Source organism: Canis lupus, chromosome 12 (genome assembly GCF_011100685.1).
Source record: "Canis lupus familiaris isolate Mischka breed German Shepherd chromosome 12, alternate assembly UU_Cfam_GSD_1.0, whole genome shotgun sequence".
NCBI lineage: Eukaryota > Metazoa > Chordata > Mammalia > Carnivora > Canidae > Canis > Canis lupus.
The window spans coordinates 50,325,495-50,345,574 of NC_049233.1; the positions used below are offsets into that span (position 1 = coordinate 50,325,495).

Consider the following 20,080-nt stretch of genomic DNA (forward strand, 5'->3'; position numbering starts at 1 on the left):
GTTTTTATTGATTTTAGGGGGGAATCTCTCTATCTCCTGGATCTGAATGCCTGTATTCCTCCCCAAATTAGAGAAGTTCTCAGTTATGATTTGCTCAAGTATGCTTTCCAGTCCTCTGTCCCTTTCGGTGCCCTCTGGAACCCCAATTAAACGTAGATTTTTCCTTCTGAGGCTATCATTTATTTCCCTTAACCTTTCCTCATGGTCTTTTAATTGTTTTTCTGTTTTTTCCTCAGCTTCCTTCTTTGCCATCAACTTGTCTTCTATGTCACTCACTCTTTCTTCTACTTCATTAACCCTCATCATTAGGATCTCCAATTTGGATTGCATCACATTCAATTGATTTTTAATTTTGGCCTGATTAGATCTAAATTCTGCAGTCATGATGTCTCTTGAATCCTTTATGCTTTTTTCCAGAGCCACCAGTAGCTTTATAATTGTACTTCTGAAATGGTTTTCTGACATTGAATTGTAATCTAAACTCTGTAACTCTGTGGCAGAGTACTGTTTCTTATTCTTTCTTTTGTGGTGAGCTCTTCTTTCTAGTCATTTTGCTCAGTGCAGAGTGGCTAAAAAAGAGCTGTATTGGAAAAAGGAAGGAAAAAAAAAGAAAAAGAAAAAACAAACAACAATAACGACAACAACAACAACAAAAACAAAAAACAAAAACAAAACCCACAACCAAAAACCAAAAACCAAAAACCAAGGAGGGGCATCCTCTAATTCTATATACTGTAAATCCCTTGACTTCCCCTGGAGCTTTCCAGTGCTGCTCAGTCAAGAACTTGTTCTTCCCCTGTCCTTCCAGCTGGTCTTCTGAAGTAGGGGCCTGCTTTGCTGATTCTCAGGTGTGTGCACCTGGGGGAGCTGCCCCGCCCCCTGCCGGGTGCTGGGCTCAGTGGGAGCTGTTTACCCCACGAGGCCTCTGTCCCTTGGAGGGCCCGCTCCATCCCAGGCATACGGTGACACCAGGACGGACAACAACACTGGCCGAGGCCAGCTCTCCAGCTCCCCACAGTAACCACTGCAGTCTCCCAGTCCACACTGGCCTAGATGCTCCCTGGGCAGGGGCGCTGACCTGCACAGCTCGGGGGCGCCCAGCAGCAGGAGCGTCCTCGCTATCCTGGGCCCTCCCGCCTCCACCTGTCCTGGGGGGAGTGCAGGATCCCAGCTGTGTCCCCCGGCGCCTTGGGCTCCGGGGCTTGCGCTGCTGGAATCATGCTCCCGGAGCTGCAGCTCCCGAAGGCAGCAGGGCACAGCCCCCTCCCCCGGAGCCCCCGCCTGACCCACCGGCTTCTCCCCGAGGCCCCGCCGGGTGCACTCCAGCCCTTTACCGCCCTCGGCCCGTGGGGTGTGGGGTGTTCTCCCCCGGGCGCACCTCCTCTGTTAGTGACCCCGGGAGACTGGAGGCTCCACCGCCCCTCCTGGGATGCTGCCTGAGTTCCCTGCTAAGCACGTTTCTGACCGGGTAGAATCCGGTGTAGATTTTTAAAGTTCCCGCTTCTCTGGGGCTGGGCCTTCCTGTCCTGGAGGCTCTCCCCTGGGCCTTAGCCAGCTCCTCATGGGGCCTCTCCCCGACTGGATTTTATTTTTATTTTTATTTTTATTTTTATTTTATTTTATTTTATATTTTATTTTATTTATTATTATATTATATTATATTTTATTTTATTTTATTTTATTTTATTTTATTTTATTTTATTTTATTTTATTTTATTTTATTTTATTTTATTTTTCTGTCTTACTACCTTGTTAGAAGTGCAAGCTCTTCTCTCTGCAGCATTCTGGCTGTTCTTTCTTTAAATCTCAGGTTGAATTCGTAGGTTTTCAGGATGATTTGAAAGTTATCTAGGTAAGTTGGTGGGGACAGGTGACTTGGGGACCCTACTCCTCTGCTATCTTGCCCCGCCCAGCAGGCCTGCTTTTTCTATGTCCCACAGTATTTGATATGTTGTATTTCCATTTTCATTTATTTAGAGATAATTTTAAATTTCTTTTTTGATTTCTTCTTTGACCCAATGGTTGTTTAGAAGTGTGTTTAGTTTCCACATATTTGTAGATTTTCTCACTTCTTGTTGTCATTGATTTTTAGTTTCATATCATTTTGGTCAAAGAAGATAGTTTATATCATTTAAATCATTTTAAATTTACTAAGATTTGTTTTGTTGCCTATCATATAATCTATCATGGAGAATGTTCCATGCACACTTGAGATAAATGTGTATTATGCTGTTGTTTGATGGAACATCTTGTATATGTCTATTAAATCCATTTATTCTAAAATGTGGATCAATTTCAAAATTTCCTTGTTGTTTTTCTGTCTAGATAGTCTATTCTTTGCTGATAGTGGAGTATTAAAGTCCCCTATAATCACTACAGTATTGTCTATTTCTCCAATAAGATCTGTTATTATTTGCTTAGCACATTTTGGTGCCTGGGTGTTGAGATCATATATATTTATGATTGTTCTATCTTCTTGATGTACTGATGCCTTTATCATTATATAATGATCATCTTTGTCATTTTTTATCCTTTTTGGCTTGAGTCTATTTTGTCTGATATAAGTATGGCTACATTTGCCTTCTGTTGTTTTTCATTTGCTTGGAATATATCATCTTCCTTTCTTTCACTTTGAGCCTATATGTGTCTTTAGAACTGAGATGACTCTCCTATAATCAGCATATAATTGGATTTTTAAAAAATAATCCAGCCATCTTGCGCCTTTTGATTGGTGAGTTCCATCCATGTACATCTAGGGTGATTATTGAGATGTAAGAATTTACTACTGCCATTTTACCTGTTGCAGTCTAGTTATTTCATTTTTCCATTTTTTTCTTCCTTTCTTGTCTACCTTAGTAAGTTGGTGGTTTTCCATAGTAATTTGCTTAGTCTCCTTTTTTAAATCATTTTTTTAAGATTTTATTTATTTATTCATAGAAACAGAGAGAGAGAGAGAGAGAGAGAGAGAGAGAGAAAGAGAGGCAGAGACACAGGCAGAGGGAGAAGCAGGCTCCATGCAGAAAGCCTGACGTGGGACTCGATCCAGGGTCTCCAGGATCATGCCCTGGGCTGCAGGCGACGCTAAACCACTGCACCACCAGGGCTACCCCTAGTCTCCTTTTTTAATCTTTTTTTTTTTTAATGTTTCACATCTCTGCTCTAGATTTTGTTTTGTGATTACCATTAAGTTTACATAAAACATCTCATAGGGGTGTTGAAGATGATAAGTTCTTTATAGATTTTGGATACTAGCCCTTTATCAGATGTCATCTGCAAATATCTTCTCTCATTCAGTTGTCTTTTGGTTCTTGTCAGCTGTTTCCTTTGCTGTACAAAAGCTTTTTATCTTGAAGAAGTCCCAATAGTTCATTTTTACCTTTGTTCCCCTTGCCTTTTGAGCCGTGTCTAGGAAGAAGTTTCTGTGGCTGAGGTCATAAAGGGTGCTACTTGTGTTCTGCTCTAGGATTTTGATGGATTCCGGTCTCACATTTAGGTCTTTCATCCATTTTGAATTTATTTTTGTGTATGGTGTAAGAAGGTGGTCCAGTTTCATTCTTCTGCATGTGGCTGCCCAATTTTCCCAACACTATTTGTTGAAGAGACTGTGTGTGTGTTTTTTTTTTTTTTTTTTTTTTTTACCATTGGATGTTCTTTCCTGCTTAGTCAAAGATTCATTGACAATAGAGTTGAGGGTCCATTTCTGGGTTTTGTATTCTGTTCCTTGATCTATGTGTCTGTTTTTGTGTCAGTACCATACTGTCCTGATGGTTACAGCTTTGTAATTGAGGTTGAAGTCTCAAACTGTGATGGCACCAGCTTTGGTTTTCTTTTTCAAACTTCCATTGGCTATTTGGGGTGAGTTTAATATACTATTCTAATAAAGAGCTACAGTATCCTAAATCTAACTTGTTGAGCACCTTAATCAGAGTTTTGTGTACTTTGATCATTTTGTTTCAGTTTGAAGATTTCCTTTCAGTATTTTTTGTAAGGCAGGTCTAGTGGTAACGGAACTCCTTCAGCTTTTGTTTGCCTGGGATATTCTTTATTTCTCTTTTATATCTAAAGGATAACTTTGCCAAATAGAGTATTCTTGGCTGGCATTTTTTATCTTTTAATATTTTTAATGTATCCTTTCACTCTCTCGAGTAGTGTAGAGTTTCTGTTGAGAAATCTACTGATAGCATCATGGGTGTATATTTGTGGATTACTGTCTTTTTTCCCCTGGATGTCTTTAAAATTCTTTATCATTGACTTTTGACAGTTTTAATATAATGTATCTTGGAGAACATCTTTTTGCATTGAGATAATAAAGTGTTCTATTAACTTCATGGGCTTATATCCAATTTCTTCCCTAGGTTTAGAAAGTTCCCAGCTATTCTTTCTTTCTTTTTTTTTTTTTTTTTTTGTTAATTTTTTTAAATGTTTTTTTTAAAGACTTTATTTATTTATTCATAGAGGCACAGAAAGAGAGAGAGAGAGAGAGAGAGAGGCAGAGACAAAAGCAGGCACCATGCAAAGAGCCTGACTTGGGACTTGATCCAGGGTCTCCAGGATCATGCCCTGGGCTGCAGGCAGCGCTAAACTGCTGCGCCACTGGGGCTGTCCTCCCAGCTATTATTTCTTTGAATAAACTCTGTCCTCTTCTTTTTCTGGAATATCCATTACTCTTATGTTGTCTTTTCTAATGGAGTTTTATAGCTTTCATAGGGTTTCTTCAATTTTAAGAATCTTTGTTCTCTCTACTCTTCCACCTGAGTCATATCTAGATTCCTATCTCCCAGCACTAATTCTTTCTTCCATCTGAGCTGCTTTATATTTCCAATGCATTCTAATGCTTTCTTTATCTTACTCGTTAGGTTGTTCAACTCCAGAATTTCTGATGTGTTCTTTTTTTAGGATTTCAATCTCTTGTGAAATATTCCTTCTGTTTATAATTTTATTCCTAAAATTGTTTGCTTTTCTGAGTTTTCTTTTTAGCTCATTATATTTCTTCATAACAGTTCTTTTAAGGTTTTTTAAAATTTTTATTTATTTATGATAGTCACAGAGAGAGAGAGAGAGAGAGGCAGAGACATAGGCAGAGGGAGAAGCAGGCTCCATGCACCAGGAGCCCGACGTGGGATTTGATCCCGGGTCTCCAGGATTGCGCCCTGGGCCAAAGGCAGGCGCCAAACCACTGTGCCACCCAGGGATCCCTAAGTTTTTTTTATCAGATTGTAATATTCCATGTCTTTGCATTCAATTGGTGGAAATTGTCATTTTCTTTTTGTGATACCATATTACTGTGATTTTTCATGATATTTGATTAAAAGTACATTTGCTGCCACATTTGAAGTGTGAACACTTTTCTTATTTAGATAAGGTTTTGTTTATTTTGATTCTAATTGAAGAGCCTTCCTTTTGTTTTTCAGATGGTGGTGCTGGTGGTCCAGAAGTTTTTGGCTTCTCTAACCACAGCTGACTGCTGCTAAGGTTAGGAGGATACTTACTAAAAAAAAAAAAAAAAAAAATAGTTGGGGAGTAAAAAAGATGGTGTCAGAGTGGTAGAAGGTATATATTGAGCAACTAGGGTTTTGGGAACACCCATGGCCTACTAGGGGGATCTTTGAGTGAGGATGTAGGGGTACAGGTTCTAGATGTCCATGAGCAATCCTCTTGCCAGAATCCCTGGAAGACAGCAGGAGACACTGTCCTTCAGTTCTCTCTGCCTATTTTCCTTTCCCTTTCCCGTACTCACTGCAGTCTTTCCTCAGAAAGAGCTACAGGTCCCTCTAACATGCTTGTAGAACATACAGCCAGGCTGACTCACACTCACACCTTCAGCCTTCACTTCCTTTGATACAAAAGTCACGCTGTTCTATTGCTGGATCTGCTCTTGCCTTTTGTGACACCAGCTTTGCCCTCTCTCCTCTGTGGCCCCATCTACCCAGAGGCACAGATGGCTTGATCTCTCAGGTGTCCTGGCATATTGTGTCAAGGTGCTTTAAAAATCTTTTTTTGATTATGGATCTGATTAGTTGTAAATCAAAAAGGAGAGAACAGAGGAGTAACTTACCATGATGCATCTGTGATAATGCTGACCTCGCTCTCCCAGACTGTCCTTTTATTCTTGGTTTACTATGATTTTCTGTTATGAAGTAGTATTGAATTAAATTAATTAATAATTAATTTCACAGTTGAGATGATAATGTGTTTTTAAAATCTTTATATTAATGAATTTTCTAATTTTAAACAATTTTCAGTGACTCTTAATGTCAAATATATTTTCATGTGTTTATTTGTCATCCATATAGCTCTTAGGTGGAATGTTTATGAAAGTCTTATACCCTACTCTTCTAAAAAATTGAGTTTATTTATTTTTACTATCATGTTTTTAAGAGTTTTTCTGTATTCTGGATATAAGTCCTTTATCATACATGCAATTTTCAAATATTTATTCCCAAGCTTGTACCTTGTATTTTTATTTTCTTAGGAGTATCTTCTGCAGAGCAAAAGTTCAATTTATCTTTTTTTTTCTTTCAGGATCATGATTTTGATATTATATATAAGATCTCTTTGCCTAGCTCCAGGTCATGAAGATTTTCTCCTATGTTTTGTATCTAAATCTTTTATAATATTATATTTTCTATTTAGACCTGTGATCCATTTGGAGTCAATTTTTGTATGAAATGTGAGGTTTAGGTTGAAGTTTATTCTTTTGCATATGAATATCCAAATGTTCTAACAGTATTTGTCGAAAAGCTGGCAGTACTCTTTATCACATCACAATATATTTTAATTATCTCTTCCCATGCCTGATTTCCCATTGAAGTGTGTATTTCTTCTCACTGAGTCTGCAAGTCCCTTTGGTAACTGGAAATCTATCTTAGAACCTTGAACTGTCAATGCTCAATAAAAACTGTTTGGATTAACACATAATAAAGCAATGAGCTAAGATTTTCTTGTGCATGGTAAAAATGTTCAGAAATATGTGTAATGGAAATGATGCTTATTTTTTCACTTTCTTCCATTCCTTTCTTAGAGAACATATTTCAACCATAGCCTTGGTAGGGGTAGTATATGTTTCCTGTGTCTTTTTAGACTAGAAGTAGAAACATAAATCAAAGTGGGCCAACTAGTTTTTCCATCCCCTAAATTGGATTGGGACATGGACAGAACAATTCAGACTTCTCTGGGTTCTGGGTTTGAAATATTATATAGACTAAAGGGCTGAAGCTACAATGTTGAGATGGCAGTGATATGTCATGGAAAAGCAGAGTAGAGAATGGAATAGTAACTTGAGAAGCAAAAATGAAGACAGAAATAGAAAGGTAGATGCCTGACTGCAGTTTTCCTCAGTGTGGGCTATGTTTTCTGAGGGTCCTGATTTTTTTTAAAGATTTTATTTATTTATTCATGAGAGACACACATAGAGAGACAGAGAGAGGGGCAGAGACACAGGCAGAGGGAGAAGCAGGCTCCATGCAGGGAGCTTGGTGTGGAACTCAATCCTGGGACCCCAGAATCATGCCCTGGACTGAAGGCAGGTGCTAAACCACTGAGCCACCCAGGGATCCCCCAAGGGTGCTGATTTTTAATGCTAGCTTCATTGGGGGTGTGTCTCATTGTAATTAAACAGTCTAACCAAAGCAAGGTAATAAGAGCAATGAACAAATAATATTTGTCTAATAAAAAAATAACCTAAGAAGGTAAGTAGACTCTGGAATTTTTTAAGTCCCAAATGAGTTAGTATATATAAGATTTTATTAAGAATAATTGCACCATTCTTGTAGTCAATAGATACATCCATGTATGCTTAATTTAAATAACATCAGTACCATTGGGAATAAAGCAAAAGTATTCTTTTCAAAGTGATCTCTACTCTTCTCAAGACTCATTCATTCAGTAAGTTAGTCCCAAGCACTGGGATGTCGGTTATAAAAAGATGGACCATAGAGTTTGTCCTTCATAAGCTCAGAGTCTAGAAGGAGAAATGGGAATTAACAAATAATGACGTTTTAAAACTCTGATATTAGTAAACAAGAGACAATAGCAAACCATGCCAGTTCAAACATAAGCACTCATAACATTGGAGGACTCCTGACATTTGGTGTAGTCAGGGAAGGCTTCAGAGGGATTTGGGCTTTGAGGACTAAATTAGATGTGGATAGAGAAGAAAATAAAGGTATTGAAGGTAGAAGAGCTTCCTTTACATGTACCAGTATTAATAAAAATGTAAATATTGCTCAGCTATTTTTGAAAGGTTTGGGCATTCATTCAAAGTTTCATACAGCTTTTCCATACTTATTTGCTTGGAATAGCAAAGGGCAATAAGTGTAGAGAGTGATAAATTTAGTCCAGAAAATGCTCTCAGAGTTCAGCTACAATTTTGGGGAAACATAAGAGCAAAGGAAAGATGTTACTGCCAGAATTTGAGGAAGAAGCTGTTTCATGGTGTGTTGACAGTAATTTAATAAAAAAGGTTAACTTCTGGACTAGCACTCAAATTTCCTTAGTCTCTCCTGATGATCAAGGGCATTCTTTGTTAAGTCTAATGTGTTGGCCCTTAAAGTTGCCTAGTGTGCAAGGAAGCTGTCAATCACACACTTAAAAAAAAGTATACAGCAGAAGGGTTCTAAAGGGAAATCAAATTATGGTCCATTTGGAAATGTCACAACCAAGTGGCACCAGCAAAAATGAAGAGGTTCATTGACTATTCAAATTGGTGTATAAAGAGTTGCGTGGTTTTGCTGCTAATCAAAGATGAAGCTGGCCTTTGAGCTGCCTGTGTGGAGCCTGAGACCACCCAGGCTTTAGCTAATGTTAGTGTTTACATGACATGTTGGAAACAAACTGGGCAATTACAAAGGCCCAGTCTAACTAGATCCTAACAGGCAAAGTGCCCTCTGATCCAAATGTTAATAGCTTTGACCTTCATTGGTTTTTAATCTCATTCTGTCTGGCAGAGTAAATGAACTCTAGGTTATACTGTACAGAAGAGTCCTTTTTGTTTTTCATTCTTTTTTTTCTGATATTGCTGGGGAAATGAAAGTCTGTATTTTTTCAGCTGGGTATATCACTGAGTGTATGCACAGAACGCCTGCTGATTGACTGTGCTTCAACAAAGGCAGATTCAGTTTGCAGCTGATAAGAAGCAAAGTCATCCATGCCGTGTTTACAAAGTAGGCAAGGAGAGTGAAAAATTAGTGATAAAAGAGCTAATCTTATTGTTTTGCTGGGCGAGAGAATGGCACTTTTGTGCTTGCTTTTAAGAGCTGGCATGTTGCCTCTCCTTCCCCCTCCATGCTTTGGCAGCAAAACAATTTTCAGATTCCCCAAAGTGTTATAGATTATAAAGGACACAGTAATGTTGGAAGGGTTTCCTAACATTGAGTAGGGTACAAACTGCACTGGAGATTGGCTGTTTATTCTATGTGCCCATGACCCACACTGCATAAACTTCTATTTTCTCCCTTTGGTATTTCTAAAGCAAAAGATAAATATTTGGGCCGTTGGACAAATTCATTAGTGTTTAATTTTCTAACACATTTAAATGCTTAGCTGTGCTAAGAATAAAGTTTGAAATCCCCTCACAATCAGTTATAGGGTCTGGCAGGGTTAACTGGGCCTCTGTGAGTAATAGGACATGTGGCTGAAGGAAAGGATCCCGTAAGAGAGATGTTTTTGTTCTTTTAGTTCATAACTACTTAGTTGTAAGGTCCATTGAGGTGGAAGAAATTATAATGTGTAATAGTTCTTGGTGTGGTTAAGAAAACTGATGTCTCTGCATTTAAATTGTTTTTGGTCATAATTTCATCATTTTCTCAGTTTTTCTAAGGGAGAAGTAACAGATTACTGTTTTGGCCAGAGGCATATGCTAGGTTTTACAGTTCCTCACTATGCTGATTTTTGCATTTAGTGGTGACCTGCAGAGACCTATAATGCTGGTGGCCATGTGTCTATTCCAGGTAATCTGGACCATTCATTCATTTATTCATTCAACATAACGTTTATTAAAGCCAACCATGGGCCAGGTGCTGGTGCTACTGAGGAAGCAAAGCATGAATCACCCCTTCCAGAAGTGTCTAGTCTTGTAGGGAGGACAATGAAGCAGACAAATAACTATAATAGAGTCTACTAAATTTCATAATAGAGGTGCTTATAGAGCACAGAGATACATTCCCTTGAGTAGTGGAGGAAATCTTCCACATAGATGACAATTAATTGTATCTTGAAGAGTGTGTTGGTTTGTCAGGATATGGCAAGCAGTTCGGAATGACCAGAGCTCTGCTTCTCAGCTGTCATACAGAGTTCTGTGGCAGGGGTATGTAAGGCCACAGAATAGATACTTTATTCATCCAGTAAGTGTTTATTATTTACTTATTTGAGAAATATTTATTGAATACCTTATTTGTGCTGTGCACTCTCACAGACATTAGGGATAGAGAAATAAATGATACAGTCTTAAAACTCACCATGGATTGTCAGTTCTGGGGAAATATATCTCAAAACACTATGTATATATTATTGAATAGAATATACAGATTTATGCAATCAAACATGAATATTTCATATACGTTTTGTACTTGCAAGAGTAGCTTTTGGCAATACCCTTAAACCCCAGAAGGATGTGTTGATTTTATTCTAGCATCCGGTATACTGTGTTGAAAAACTTTGAGGAGTGCTAGGAAGGTTTATATGAAGAATTGAAGGGGACATGGGATTGGAGAGGTAGGGAGACACTAAGCATCTATAAGTTTGAATTTTACATCAAAGGAAATGAAGCACTGTAAGAGGGCTTGAAATAGGAAGGGTGTGATCAATTTAGGACTTTAGAAGGATCATTCTGATGAAAGTACCCATAAGTACATCTGAGATCATGCTTTAAAAATATGGTCCCTGTACCTGTTTTTCATTTTCTCTGTATGTATTGAATCATTTGATGGTCCATCAATGTCCAAACAGCTAAAGCTAAGCCCTTGAGATGGACAACCTGCAAACAGTGTATAGGCAAGAGAATTTGCCTTTGTGGAATTTTTCTTAAAGATGAGGTCATCAAAAGCATGAGTTGAGTGTAAAAGTTGGGAACGTATTTATTCGTATTTGGAATTGAATTAACTTTTATTTAAAGGATCTCAAAATAATTCATGTACACTGGACAGGTCATTTTTCAGACAGAGGTTGTTTGGCTGCAGGTAGTTGAAACCCATTCAAACTAGCTCAAGTTGCAAGGGGAGAATATATTGAATGTAGCCAGATATTAGGAGGACTGGAGCTAGCATATGGAATAACAAGTCTGAGACCAAGGGAGTTATTGTCTTTCTGTGTCTTTTTGGTCCATATTGGATACTTAGCTTCCTCCTTTATTATCACTGCAACACATTTTTTCCTTGTTTATGTGATGTTTTTTAATGAGCATGTGTAAAAATGTGCACACTGAATTATGTCCTTTCAGTCTAAGCATTACCAGAGATTAGACAATTTCATATTTTTCAGGAAAGAGAATTGGATTGGCCAATTCGAATATGGTCCCTACTCCTGATAAAATCAGCTGTGACTGGGAGGAGGCCCCATACCTGCTCATTCATCAAAGTATGGAAGCAAGCTCTGGAAAATTCTATCAGAAGAGGGGTTGGGGTGGGGTACAATGACTAGAAGAAGAAATGACTGGAATGTCTACAATTTCCACAAAGAAAGCCTGGCAAACCCTCAATGTTAGGGAGTTTATCTTCCATAAGAGGAAGATCACTCGTTTCTTTTCTAGATTTCCCTTCTCATCTTGAAGTTTCATAAAGAATAGATTCTTATATTAGTTCTAAGTCTTCAGGTTGCAGTGCTATAAGCTGAACTCATTGCTAAAAGACATTGCATTGCATGATTTTTCTGACATGTTTAGACAATATGTTAGCTCCAAGCACAGCTATATTTTGCAACTCTAATAATCTAAACAAGAATCTGTTTCTGTCCCTCTCTAAGCTCTGCCTTCTTTCTTGAATGGAGGTTTTTTATTCAGATGAGGTTTCTATCATGTAGGAAAAAATGAACCACCACAAGCTCCTGACTTACGTTTAAAGTGTTGGTGGGCAGGGGGAGTATTTCTTCTTCTGCTCCAAAAACAATTTAGGCTCCAAAATGAAAATGCAAACGTAAAATAAAAATTAATAGTTTATTCCCATTTTCTAGCTGAGTTGAGCTTTGAAAGAAAAAAGTGATTTTTAACCTGAACATTCTAAGAATTCTCTGTATCATATGTAAGCATAAGTAGGATAGCAATGTGGAAAATATGAATATTGGAATTGAAGCTGTAGAATACAAGACACTATGATATCTTATAATAGCCGTAAAGGCATTAGCATAATGCAGCTTTATTTGTTTATTTATGTCTACTTATAAACTATACCAAAACTTTTAAACTGATTTTTAAAAATTTGCTTGTTTTGATGTATCTTTTTCTAAATCCTGAAGTATGAGAATTCTTATTTAGCACCTTTCAGATGTTTTTAAATGTAGTATTTTGTTTCTGCATACCTGGACTGGAATTTGTATTCTCCACTTGTATTTTAGAAAGATTGCCTAATGTTATGAGGTGAATTGAAGGATACTGATGTTATAAGTGAGAGACACTTAGGAGGCTAAGTTAGAATTGGCAGTTGTCTAATTTAGAGGTGATGAAAGTCTGAACCAGACCATAGCTATAGAAGTAGAAAAAGAGTATAGATATGAGAGAGACATATTCATGTGAAAGCAAGACCTTTTTTAAACAAGTTTTGTCCAGTGCTTTAGCTGCATATTGCTGCTTTCCATGTTTTTTATTGTTAGCAAAATAGTAAGATTATGTCACTAAGTGGGCTGGCTGTTAATTCTATACAATTGGTTTTAAGAATCAGTTGAATAGGAGAATTCATATTAATATAATTTTGCTGAAGGTAATAAGAGAACTGGAGGTAGTGGGAAAAAGAATTATTTATGCCTGATGGAAAGCAGAGTAGTAGAGCACAATTTAAGTAAAAGAGATCCAGGGCTAGGGGTATGCAAGCAATGTGAAGCTTGTTATGAAAAGAAAGAGGAGTTGTGATGACAATTTGCTCCTCCTGCCTTGTTAGAGTTCTCTCTCATGGTTGTGGCCTTAGGAACATGGACCTTTTTCTTTTCCTTTACTTTCCAGGTTAGTAAGTTGTCGCAGCAGCAACATGCTCATGGGCTGTCAAAATCATTTTATTACAGATGTAAAGCTAATCCAGACACAAACTACATAAGGAATAGGAAAATGCAGTTTTAGGATATAAAGCCTAGTCCTGTTATCACTTTGGAGATTCTTCTCAGTGATCTGTCCATGACTATGTTTTTCTGTTCAAAATTCCTTAGTCTACTGCCTCATTTTATTAACTAAAAAAATCAGGTTATTTTTCTATTTATCTGACATATTCTCTCAGCTAAAAAGCTTGATTCTCTTCTAATTTAAAATTTTCAAAATTTTGAGTCTTCTAGGAAGTAGAATATATTTTATTTATCCAATAAGTGTGTGTTTGATGACTAAGGTCACACTTGGCCAGATTCTCACATTATAGATAAGGTGCTGTATATAATCCATCACAAGAGCACATATTCAGACTCATGATAAGGAATAGGTAGAGAGGGGTGTGTGGATGGAAATCCCTGAACAATGTTTGCATTGCCCTGGTACTTTCCTTTTTCCTCATTTCTTAATTTCTTTCTCTTTATTTTTGTTGTTCTAACAGAGAGAGAAAATGGAATACAAAATGTTGGGAAAGGATCAGTAGATAGAATAGGGAAAAAGCAGAACAGGAACCTATGCTAAATATTCAGTTTCTTGTTTGAGATGCAAATAACTAATAATATTGACCATTTATACCATCTCCTTGTTGATTACTTTAATCTTATTTACTTTTATTAGTTATAGAGGCATGAAGTTGGTTTCCTTTTGCCCCAGAGGGCAGAACTAAGAACTATTATAGAGGGAAAGGATTTTCTAAGGATTTTCTAAGATACAGAGTTGTAGGATGGTGAGTTTCCAGTTTCTTTTGGTGTCTACTCAGGGTTGAGCAAAGAATGTGCTATAAGAAATTCAAACGTTGATTAAGAAGCTGTGTACACTGGAGTTCATTTGTTAAAAGCAAAATTAAACATCTTAGGTAACTTATGCAAGAAGGAAATGCTTGTGAGAGCTAGGGATTGCTAAGAGGGTCTGATAGACCAGGTTTAAAATGACAGAGTCCAGTCAAAATGTTCTAGTTGGTGTAAACAATCCACAATGGAGGCCAGACACCATCAGAAAAATGAATAAATTCTTGCTTTATTTAAATATTTATTAAATATCTATAAGTGCCAGGCACTGGGATGCGATAGAGAATGAACAAAAGCCCTGGTCTTGTGGAGCTTATATTTTAGTGGAGGAAACAGATACTAAACTAATAAATAAAAATACAACACATGGAGTAGTGATAAGTACTAAGATAATAACAAAACATATTCTGAAAGGAAACATAGTAAGGGAAGAGAATAATGAGGAAGGTATTGGAACCTGGATGGAATGAGCTATATGATGCCTTAGGACAAAAGTACATCAGAGAGATGGAAAAGCAACTGCTAAATGTGTAGAAGGATGAAGTGTAGTTAAAACAGAGTGAATGGAGGGGAAGGAGGTTGTAAAATGAAAGAATGTCAATTACTTCTCTGACCTTAGTATCTCCTCTTAAGATGTAAAGTCTCTGGAGAGGGAATCATAGTGAGTGAACTAAAAATTTGTGTACATTTCTTGGCTGAGTAAGGACAAGAACAGGCACAAGCTGGTAGGAGAACTTTCTAGAGATTCCTTCAGCATCTTGAGAGGATCTTGAGGGCAGTTGGATTCACCATCCTTCTCAGGGGGGAGAGGAAGGTTTTCAAAGGGGAAAATTGAGGTATAATTAGGAAGGAGGATTAATGGCAGGAATTGAACTGCCAATGTCCCAGTGGATAATTAGCTTAAGTGATCTTTAAGGTCCTTTTCAACACAAAGATCAATCGAGTGACGGAGGTGAAAGAATAGAGACAAAAAGGGAAAGAAAAAAAGCTGAAAAAGAAACGTGCTTTACCATGGGTCAGCCTGTCCTCCTGACTTCTTCCACCTTTCACTCTCCATTACCAGATGAGTGATGCCCAGATTGGTCACAAGGCACAGAGGCAAACCTTGTGGAGGAAATTTATTACAAGGGATCAATATGGGAAATAAAGAAGCACTGACAATGGGCTCTTTTCAGCTAAACAACTAGGAGACCCAACATGTTCTAGAGGAGCAATAGCACCTCAATGAGGCACTCTTGGAATGGGTTTGTCCATTGCTCCTTCATGGCCAAGAGTCAGCTTCTTTCTGACTCTTCTGAAATAATCTGCTTCTATCCCATTCCTGACTTTTCCTTTTGTTTTGGCTTTTTCAGGGCTTTTGCACACTACATTCTCTCCATACATCCATTTACATTTGCTGCACTCCATATCTGATCTCTGGATGTCTTACATTCAAACTCCCTGAGAAGAACTGATAGGATGGTTTGGTTATCACTATTTATTATTGTCTTGCTATTGTGTAAATTTCTCATGCTGGCCAGGCCTTGGACTGCTGCCTTGATTCAGATACCTTGATTTAGGTATCTAGAAAGGAGAGCAATAAACTTAGTGGGCGAGTGTAGCAAGTGCTCAGGATTTCTTAGATTTTTTTCCTATTGCAAAAACAATACTAAATTCAACATACAGAATGCCTGCTGTGTGGCAGATATTTAAAGCAAATTATTTCTAACTCTGAGAACAACCTTACTATGTAAATATTATTATTCCTATTTTTTACTTCCAATATCACACAACTAGCAAATGGATAAGCTAGAATTTAAATCCAAAGTCTATATTTTCTTTGATGACATTAGTATATAGATCTGTTAGTATATAGATCTCTGAGGAAGTGAAAGGCTATGCATTCATCAATCCATTAATTGATCCATACATGATTTTGAATGGATACTATATGCACAGGACTAAAGAAATAAAATGGTTTAATATGAAATAGTACTTTGCTGTTTTGTGATCAGAATATCAGAATGCCAACTATGAAAATCTGGCAAATGCTTCCTTGCTATGTGCAAGATAGAGAATAGCTAAGTAATGAAGGAACAACTGAGAAAGGAATCTTATGGGAAAAAATGTTCAAGTAAAATAGTCCATGTAAATCTTGAAATAATAAAAGAAAAGAATAACAGTGTTACCTGTTTCCTGGAGCTCATGAAAAAACTATTGTCCCAGAACAGTGACTCAGTGGTAGCAAGATCCTCTTCTGCAAAGACAACTGGTTATATACTAACAAATGAAGCTTTCTTTTTAAAACAATACCGTTTGCTTTGTGAAAGAATGGTCAGTGAGAAAAAAAAAAAATTTGAAATGCCAAAAATTATAGTTACTTTGACTTTTTCTGGATTTTTTTTTTGTCAAAAGCAAGAAAAATGGTATCAACAGGACATGATGGGTTATTTATGTATCATAATTAAATCGGTGCAAATTCACTGGCACACAACCCAAGTGTGCCACTTTAGCTGATGAGTGAACTTCACTGTGCTCTCCTTGGTCAATGACAAAAGCCAGTATGAGTGGAAATGAGCTGGTGGCCCCTGAATGAGCCTAGTGTTATAATGAGTTTCCAAAATAACTTAAAAATCCTTAGCAGGCTCACTTACTAAAATTCGAAAGGAAATTACTGCATCTATGTGAAGGCTACATGGCCAATTGTGGGTATAGATCGAAGCAGTTGGGAGAAAATGATTGTTTGTAGATCTCTTGGTATTGCCAGATAGCTTACTGTTAAATTCCAACTTAACTTTAAGCACATGAAAGTGTCTGTGCTAGCCTGCCTCATGTCTCTGGACTTGTTTCACCACAACTGAGAGCCACTTTTTCTCTTAGCCCGTGGCTGGGCTGGAAGGTTATGGAATGTGAGTTTAATCACAGATTACTTTTTCTTCTTTTACATTCTTAGGTCAGTTACATTGCTGCTGTCTTTATAGAAATCCTCAGTGCCATAAATATCTCTACCAGTTATCAATTTAAAGGCATAATGAAAAGCGAATCTCCAATGAATTCCCATCTGAAAATTCTGGGTTTTACCTTTTTCTGATGGGCTAAGATAACATTTACTAAAAGCAAAAATAATAATCACAATTGAAAAAAAATATCCCATCAGAGATAGAAGCCCTGGGAGGAAAAGAATTATAGACTTGAGCGAACTTTGTATATTTGTTTTAGCACGTGAATTTAATGTTAAAAAATGGTCTATTGTTTTTGTTTTTCAGACCAGAGGTTTTTCTTATTCATATTAGGAATGCTGTCATCTACTTATCTAGTAGGGGCTGCCATTCAGTTAACAAGAGAATACTGTGAACATAAGATGAAGAGGAAAGATTCCATGAATCATAAGGAAAACAATCCATGGCACACTGGTTTGTGCCATCTCAAGGTCATGGTAGATAAAGAAATGAAAGATCTGGTTGATTTTGTCCAAGAAGTTGCTTGAGGATGATTGAAACCTTGATTAGCCTGAGCTGTGAACAGAGGGAAAGCTTTGTCTTTCTCTCCCTATCTCCAGCTTAGGTAGAAAATACCCACTTTTGTGTTTGAAGATTATGAAGAAAATCTGGACCTGGTAATCTTTTGAATGGTGACATGAAGTTAGGATTAAGATGCTAGAGGCTTCCTTTTTAAGATATACGGGGGAGGTTCAGCAGGAGGGCACATCAGAAATGCAGCTGGTGCCTAATCGCCAAATGTTTGAGGTCTCAGTTGATGCTTTGCTAGAGGAACTAGGATTTTGTGATTAACTTTTAGAAGAAGTGTCAGGGATGCTTTCAACACATAGGTTATGACATTAACTACAGCATAAAGAAATCTTGTATGTCTTCTGGGTCAGGAATTGGAGGGGCTTAGCATTCTCTAAATCCCCACCGATAATGTGCAAGGTAGATTTAAAAATTAAGACAAATACTCTCCTAAAACAAAGTGCCCCCACTCTGTTGCTTCAGAAAAACTTCCTAGAACTGACAGTGTATGCTGTTTTTGAAACCAAATAATTAGGTGCATGAGAATACAAAACAAAACATTTTCTTCTAAGAATGCAATTTGTTCTTTTCCACCTTTTATTTAAGTTAATAGGGCGTTAACTGGGGAAAAACCATGCATTTTACCTTGTCTTCATCTCTCTTAATATTGTCTGTGCAGATAAATTCTAGGGTCATTTTTGATAAAGACACAGGAATGTCCCAGAGATCTTGATTGTTCTAATTGTGTCTCTGTATGTTACGGCTTTATTAAATTTATATTTATTAAGTGGAGCATAAGGTGCTGGATGGTGAGGAAGGTGAGTCATGGTTCAACAAAAGATCAAAAGAGAATGTGAAATAGAGAAGTTTAGTACTTTCAGGACAGGGAGGAAGTACATGATATGCCTTGAGGGGCCACATGGAGAGGTCAAGGCAGAGTATAGGCAGAAAGAGGAGAGATGGGAGGGCTTGGAGCATATGCCTTTGGTAAAGTCCATGGGTGGAGTGCTTTGGGGTTTCTGGGCTAAAGCTTGATTGGTTAATTTAGGCCAAAAAGAATAGGGTTTTGGTAAACCCAATGGGGGTCCTAGCTAAGGGGCACATAAGGAAAAGGCCCCAAGAGGCAAGGGAGATTGTTGACCACAAGTGCTATTGGGGAAGTCATATCAGGAATTTTTACTTGTGAGTCTGTGGACTGTTATCTAGGGCTTGCATGAGGGGGCTAGTGTCAGTTTAAGGCCCCCACAGGCCACTTGGCCACACAAAATGAATGCTGAGGCAGCAATATCATGGACTCTTGACACGGTATTATAGGGATTGCTTTGGCCTGAGAACAACCTAACCCAACCTGCAAAGTTCTGAATACAGGAGCCGCTCTACCAAGGCCAACAGCTCTAAGGCAAAAAGATGCAGCATAATTAGCTCTTCTGATATCCTCTTGAACAAAATGTCAGTTCAGAAACCTGAAGTGTTTGCTAATGACAAGGGCCCAACTGTCCCATAAAACTAGAAGAGTGGTGTTTGTTGTCTATTTCAAGAACTGGAAATGAAAATCTTAATGACACAGGAAATGCTCTTCAAAGGCCAAGAAGTCTTAGTGAAAGATAAGAGGATCAATCAGTCTTAAATACGAGTTTACTAAGAGTAAGAGACGGGATGCTGCCAGCATGGATATGTATTTCAAAAGGCATGAATAAAACCCAGAAATAGTGTTAATTTTACTTTGAAGTATATAATGAAACCCCTCAAGTACCTAGACTTCAACACCCCTTTCCCAAAATGACCAAAATTTCCATTTTTGAGCGTTTATCATTTCGCCTTTTTCCGTTCCCTAAGTCTTAACAGAATTTTAAAAGAGCAGCTAATAAATGAAGTATACTTCAGTTTCATGTAATGGATTGGATCAGAAGGGAACTGATAAGATGATATTGGAAAAGCAGGCGGGGGGTCGAAAAGCTGCAAAAGTGCTAAGCTGTATGGGTTCAATTGATTCCTGGCGTGCAGGCTTGCAGTCCCCACGTTATTCCAGCAAATGGAAAGAGAGCAGTCCCTGTTCTATTACAATGAGGCTCCTCCCGAGTGACTGGTTACCAGCAGGGCCAGAGGTGATGAGGGGAGATAAGGCCAATTACGAATTCATACTGAGGAAGCAGGAAACAGAAGCCACAGGAAGAATTCCAAAGGGGAAGATGGGAAATGAGACTCTGGGTCACTGTAGGCATTCAAGGTAGAATACAAATATGAGCTTTAAGCCTGCTCTAGAGAAACTCATTTTAGTGGGAGACAGGATCAAAGGAGGCCAAAGCTTTGCAATGTGGTTTCTAAAGGCAAGGCACAGGGGCAAAATACCTGAGTAGAAACTTATCATTAAACCCTAGCCCCGCGCTTATCATCCTCTCTGTGTTCTTGGCACACTTTGGGATATTAGAAATTTTAGTAGTGTACTTGAAGGAATTGAAAAGCTCAAAACAAAACTAAGCAATTCAGCAATAATTTCAACACAATCACTGCTGTAGTGTAAGGATAAT

The 20,080-nt window shown here is 37.9% G+C and overlaps 1 long non-coding RNA gene across 3 annotated transcripts in view; it reads left to right on the forward strand.

Moving 5' to 3' along the window:
- Positions 1–3,445: 3,445 nt before the first annotated feature.
- Positions 3,446–20,080, forward strand: part of LOC119874300 — a 145,868-nt gene continuing 129,233 nt past the window's right edge. The window contains exons 1-2 of one of the 3 annotated variants that reach the window (XR_005367453.1): positions 3,446–3,493; positions 5,412–5,472. This is a non-coding gene — a long non-coding RNA (uncharacterized LOC119874300). Of the gene's footprint in view, positions 3,494–3,664; positions 3,856–5,411; positions 5,473–20,080 lie in introns of those variants that run through there. The other 2 variants (XR_005367455.1, XR_005367454.1) reach the window with 2 other exon arrangements.